This window comes from Triticum aestivum, chromosome 4A (assembly GCF_018294505.1).
Source record: "Triticum aestivum cultivar Chinese Spring chromosome 4A, IWGSC CS RefSeq v2.1, whole genome shotgun sequence".
NCBI lineage: Eukaryota > Viridiplantae > Streptophyta > Magnoliopsida > Poales > Poaceae > Triticum > Triticum aestivum.
The window spans coordinates 225620961-225627524 of record NC_057803.1 but is presented as its reverse complement, the minus strand read 5'-3'; the positions used below and the strand labels follow the sequence as shown (position 1 = coordinate 225627524).

General features: G+C 47.3%; 1 long non-coding RNA gene across 25 annotated transcripts in view; it reads right to left on the bottom strand.

Annotated features, from left to right (window-relative positions):
* LOC123085886 (uncharacterized) overlaps positions 1 to 6201 on the bottom strand; it is a 9653-nt gene extending 3452 nt beyond the window's left edge. For 13 of the 25 annotated variants that reach the window (XR_006440079.1, XR_006440086.1, XR_006440091.1 and 10 more), the window contains exons 1-5: positions 5722 to 6201; positions 4927 to 5611; positions 4750 to 4820; positions 2403 to 4671; positions 2111 to 2293 (exon numbers count right to left, since the gene is read on the bottom strand). This is a non-coding gene — a long non-coding RNA (uncharacterized lncRNA). Of the gene's footprint in view, positions 1 to 2110; positions 2294 to 2402; positions 4672 to 4749; positions 4830 to 4926; positions 5612 to 5721 lie in introns of all 25 variants that reach the window. The other 12 variants (XR_006440096.1, XR_006440084.1, XR_006440090.1 and 9 more) reach the window with 12 other exon arrangements.
* Positions 6202 to 6564: the final 363 nt, after the last annotated feature.

Here is a 6564-nt window from a genome sequence, read left to right as displayed (position 1 = left end):
AGCTGGGCGTTTCCGGCCGCCGTGTCCGGCCGCGGAGGGGCAGTTTAGCGGCGGGTGCACGCCCACCGGGCGCAAGGTGTTTGGCGATTTGCCTGCCTCGGTGATGGACTCGGATGACGAGGAAGTGCTCGCCGCGCTGCCGGAGGAGGAAGCCGAGGCCGACGTCCAGGAAGAAGAGCATCTCATGATGCTCGCTGCCCTCGCCCAGCTGCTGGCGAGCAATGAAAAGCCGCGGCGAGGTGGCTCGGCACCGTGGCGGGTGAAAGCAAAGAACCGGCATCGTCTCGAAGGCTACTGCATGCTCTACTCCAACTACTTCGCCGATGCTCCACTTCACGGCGACAAAACATTTCGGCGCCGTTATCGGATGAGCCGAAAGCTCTTCCTCAAGATTGTGAATTCCATCCGGGAGTTCGACAACTACTTCAAGTGCAAGATGGATTGCACCGGTAAACTTGGATTCACCTCGATCCAGAAGTGCACGACAGCGATGAGGATGCTTGCATACGGAGCTCCCAGTGATTCACTCGACGACTATGGGCGCATGGCCGAGTCCACCAGCATAAAGTGTTTCTACAAGTTCTGTCGGGCAGTGGTGGCAGTGTTTGGACCGCAATACTTGAGAACACCCAATGCGGAAGACACTGCTCGGATCCTAGCACAGAATGCAGCAAGAGGATTTCCTGGGATGCTTGGAAGCATCGACTACATGCATTGGAAATGGAAGAATTGCCCATTTGCTTAGCAGGGGATGTACAAAGGCGCCAAAGGCGGTTGCAGTGTGGTACTTGAGGCGGTGGCCACACAGGACCTCTGGATTTGGCACTCCTTCTTTGGTATGCCAAGAACTCACAATGACATCAACGTGCTGCAGTGCTCTCCTGTCTTTGCCAAGCCTGTTGAAGGTCATTCTCCTCCGGTGAACTTCGAGATCAATGGGCGGCACTACAACAAGGGATACTATCTAGCTGATGGCATCTATCCGAGATGGTCGACATTTGTGAAGACCATCTCAAACCCCATGCCAGGAGGCAAGAACGCCTGGTTTGCGAAGATTCAGGAGGCTTGCAGGAAGGATGTCGAGCGGGCATTTGGTGTGCTCCAATCTCGATTTGCTGTTGTCCGGTACCCCGCTTAGACCCTGTCGAAAGATCAAATGTGGGAGATCATGACTTGCTGTGTCATCTTGCACAACATGATCATCGAGAGCGAGCAAGAAGACCCAGTGTTTAACACTGAACCATATTACAGGCAGGGTCCTCTAGCCGAAGTTGATCACCAGCTACCGGCAACCTAGACTGCCTACCTCAGTATGCGTCAGGAGATCCGTGACCCACAGGTGCATCATGAGCTGCAACATGATCTGGTGGAGCACCTATGGAGGCTCAAGGGTGACGTCGGGCGCGACGTGTGATGAAATATGAGTTTTTACTTGTTGAACTATATAATTTGTATTGAACTATTTGTTGTTGTACTATTTTGTTGAACTATTTGATTTTTTGTGATTAAATATGTGATAAAATAATATTTATGTTCATAATTCAACGACGAGCCACGGCGAACCACGCCGAATATGGGCCTATTCTCGCCCATATGGGCCCTTTATTCGCCGAAAGGGGGATGAAAAGTGGGCCAATATCGGCGCCTGGGGGCGACGACTGGGCGCAAAACCGCCCCCAGCGCCGATTGTGTCGCCGGCTCGCCCCCAGGGGGCGATTTTTATGCGTCCTAGGGGGCCAACAGCTGGAGATGCTCTAACTTTGCATGTATGTATCTAACACAAACGCATCTTCAGAGGCACCCAATAGCTGAGATAACTTCAATCTAGACCCCAACAGTACCATACAGGAAAATCAAGTTGACTAAACCACACAAAAAGAGAGGATTTCAATCTGATGAACCCGGTGATGGAATACCTTTTGGTCCCTAGCAATGACAGTACAATGTAGAAAACAATTGATTTCATGTCAAATCTAACTCTTAGAAGGTCCCTAAAAAGGTCTGGACGACCAATACTCCTGTGATTCAATTCCATCAACCATCCCTTAAAGCATTTGTAAGCTTGACTTTTCTAGATTGAGTCAACACATGGAAAAATCACGTTGCTTACCTGAGAATCAGTGAAACTGTTTGGGATGATGGCTCCAGCAAATGCTACAGATGATGGTTGCACGAATCAGACATGGATGACACAAGCGCCCTACTGCCATTAATGGAGCCGCGAAGCCGCAAAACATATATGATCCAGTCGAGAGGCTAGAGAGGTAGAAGCAGACCCTCCACCATGCTCTACCTGATTAACCAAAGGATGTTCAGAAAGCCACGGTCCAGAACAAAAATTGATAACAATGATAATAAAACATGTAAAGTTGAAAATGATTTTGCGAGTGTCTAGGGCCAACCTGCTCCAGCTCTAGCTTTCCATCCCATTCGTATTCCACCTTTTCTTGAGAGGGAAATTCGTTTCCATCATCTCAAGAATTTTTCCTGGACACTAAAAACTAAAAACAGTTGGATTCAAGGGCAAGCCGAGTGGATCCATTAATTCCCCCCAAAACTAAAAATTGCAAACATAAAAAACTCATACAGCTTTACATGTTTTTCCATTTTTTTTCTCAAGATGGCAATCATAATGCATGAAGAGAGAGGCCAAAAGATTGACCAAATGCATATGTAACTGCTACTTTTGGCTCAACAAATGTATATTTAATTGCAATTGTGATCTTGACTTTTCTAGATTGAATCAATACAATCTTTTTCGGTGCATCAACCATCTTTCAACTAACAATTGATTCACTAATTGTTCTGAAAATACATGGCATTAGTTCAAACTGAGGGGATTCAAAGATTGGAGAGAAATCAGACCGGGGGAGGGTAAGCGGAAAAACTTCATGAAGATTTTGACTGCCGCTGCTGCCGTCCTCATGCCTCAACCGCGACCTTCCAAGCGCCAATCACCCGCGTACTTCCACTGCCAGTGCCGTCGAGGCCATGCTCGTAGGATCTCCCATGCAACTGTCTCCTATGATTTGTGTGGATGAAGGAGTGGCTGGTGGCGAAGCCGGCGGGGTTGTGGTAACCATTGTTGAGGTGGAAGCAACGGGGAGGAATCCCAGCGGTGGTAGGTAGGGGGAGCCGTCATCAGCCGCATCATCGATTGTTGCCGGCGGTGGGAGGCCGCGGGTATGGGGGCACTTGGGGTAAGAGTAGGCGCGCCGACGGGGTAGGAGGCGGCGGCGCGCGGCGGCGCCGGGCTGGGCGTGGCAGGACGCGGCAGCGCGGGGAGGGGCAAGGCGTGGCAGGAGGCAGCGGCGCGGGGAGGGGCGAGGCGGCGGCGAGATGGAGGTGAAGATGGGATCGGGAGGCAGGTTCGTGACTCGTGAGGGTGTCTTTTTTTTTCCTTTTCTCTCATGTGTAGTGGTTCGATTGACTTATCACGAGGACTGCGGGTTGAATACCCAAAACAATAGGGACCTTTTCGTAAAAACACAGTGACGGTGAACCCGACAGACTCAACCCGTGCTTTATTATTACTAGTATATACAAACGTGCCTGTGCATTGCAACCGGAAAACAAAAAGCACCCAATCCCAACGCACAGGTCCACGCCCTTTATTTCAATGTAAACTTAAAACATCTTCCATGCAATTTCTTAAACTATTTCTCACATAAACTTACCAGCCAATCACGTCCTTCGACTGTACCATACGTATGCCACCTACAGTCATTTTCGTTCATGTTTCGAACAGCTGCCTTTTAAACCGCCCCCGAACTGGAGGAACATAAGGTCCTAGGTATTGCCAAATCTGCAACTAAAAAGTACTTTGATGTTGTACAAATATTTAACAAACTAATAATCATGCAACAAAGACCTTGTTGTTCTTCAGCCAACGGCAAAGCTGGCGACTTCACTGCTCATTGCTGAGCGAGTGAGTGTGCAACCAACTTTAGGCATTCTGAAGTTTACAAAGTTACCATGGTAAAAGAGCAAGAGCACCAACCAACATTTATTCACGAAACAAAGAAATTAAATGATTCAAGACACATGTGAGTGCATCTGCTCTGAAAATGAGCGTCTTCACTATTTCATTTGGAAAGTATTCATTGCTTACTGCATTTGGGAAGCTAGCAAGTAGGTGAGATTCTTCTCCTCTGCTGAATCCATGGAAAATTCAGTGCCCACCATTTATTCAATACAGTACAACAACACACCAACTTATTAGGGTAAGCATCACCACGCTAAACTAAACTTAACCAAATTCAAATCGAAACCTTTTCTAGATAGCTATGGAGGGATTATCATATAGAGGTACATAACATAAATTGCCCATCGAGCTGCTCAAGCGGCGGCTGTGGCGTACAAACCGTGGTGTTGAGCTGTTGTGTGCAGACCGTGGAGTTGAGTTGTTGTGTGTGCGCGAGGATTTGATCGGCTGGGCGACCACGGCATCGTCAAGCTCAAAAAAAAATAACAGGCCCCTAACCAAGAAACATTGGCCATATGATGAAATCAATTAGCACCAATCAACCACGAAAAGAAAATGGGTCAGATGGTACCCACGGTTGGATGAGAGGGGAAAAGGAAAATCCAAGCAGCAGCAGGAGCTCGAGCAGAGACCAAACTTATATCTACTCCGACCAAACTGGATCACTATTTGTTCATCAGCGGCATCTACACATGGAGAGGATAAAAGATCAAGACTTTGATGCCTATGGGTTCTTAAAACTCTCAGGATCAATTAACACTCACGTGGATTGGATGGATGGATGTACCAAAATCATTAATCTATGCCAAACAGAGAAAGGTCCTTTATAAAAAGCCTGAAATTACTGAAAAAGTCTGTCAATGCTAGTAAAACATGAAAGTTCAACAAGGTTGGTGTATGCATTGGTAATGCAAGCATTCATTCATATTAGCTAGAGGTACCTTCCAATAGCCGGGCTACTAAAAAACATACATCCCCTCTCGCCATGTACATGAGCATGCTTCCTCAAGGCAGCCACATCAACAAAGGTCTTGCTGTAGTTGTCATAGTTGCAGAAGAAAATGATCTATGTGGCCGGTTCGACCTTGTGCGGCTGCATCTCCAGCTCCTGCTCCTGCACTTCTTTTCGTTTTCCTTGAGGTTCCAGTAGACATCCTATTTGAGCTCTTAAACAACTAAACCACAAAATTAGTTTTGTATGGTAGGAGTTGAATTCAGGTTTCATATACGAATTTAGAATTTGTACTCAGAAGTGGACATACAGTATCCCCGCAAAAAAATCCACATGTATAGTACATAGTTTGGAAAAAAGTTACTCAACAATATCTGTGTGAAGCAAAAGCGTAAAACCAAAATTTAGATTAATAATAAACTATGAAACATTCTCATTCACCACAAAACACTATATAGCTGAAACTGGTGTTCACTTCCTCGACGACGTACCTTGCGCACATCACCTCCCCTTCCTGCTCGAAAAAGCACATCCTACAAGATTAGCATGTTTTATTTGAAGACTACAGAAAATTTCTCTGTACCAGCCAAGTGCTTCTTAGTGGCCATCTCAGATTGGTTCATAGGACAGAAACAGAAGCAAGGGTGCAATTGGTCCCTACTGTCTTGAAGATCCTGCAGCACAAAACCAATATAAGTGCACTTCTGTACTAAACCAGACCAAACAAATCAAGAGAACTATTAATTTTTCTGAAAAAGATCAAGAGAACTATCCTAATCCTCACACATGAACATGGACGCACATCACACGTCCAGCCGCGCACATCATGGCATGCTAGAGGAGAGGGGGGGCAGGAAGTGGATGCTTTTTGAGTGACCTGCCTTCTTCCTCTCCTTCTATTCCTTCTCTACAGAGAGCAACCGCCCAACCTTCATGGCAGCCGTCGCTTGAACCCTGCAGGTCGCCGCCCACGGAGCCGCTCGTCGCCGCAGCCCCTGCGGAATCGCCAGATCCACCCGCCTCCACTCCATTCCCGGTGCCGGCCCTCGCGAGCTCCTCCCATCGTCCTCATGCATCGACCCGAGCCGCCATGGACGGCCGCTGAGTCCGCTTTGATTGCAGGCGAGCGAGCGCGTCCGACGCTTACGGCCCCGCCTCATCGCCTCCCCTCCTGCTCCTCCTCTTGGCCGGGCAGTGTGCCGCCCGCGCCCTTTATGTGCTCACCGCTGTCTTCCTGCTCCCGATCCGATCGGAGCACCGCCGCTCGATCTGCAGGACAAAAAAAATATCACGAACCGTTTTTTCTTAACTCACCCAGGACTGCGGGTTCATTATCGAAAAACAGAAGGACTTTTCTGTAAAACTACCGCGACCCGTACTTGAAAAGATTATTATTGTTATTATTAGCAAAAATGCTTGTGCATTGTATCGGGAAAAAAAAATATTTTTCATGTTTAGTTTGTGGGTACATGAGTTGCCAAGGAAAGACACTACATATGTGATGCTATCAAGATTTATCTTAATCAAAAACTTATTTATCCATTTGCTAAAGTATCATACATGCACAGACATGCATTTGTCTACATAAGGAGATCTTTAGTTGAATGCCTATGTGTTGCTATGCAAA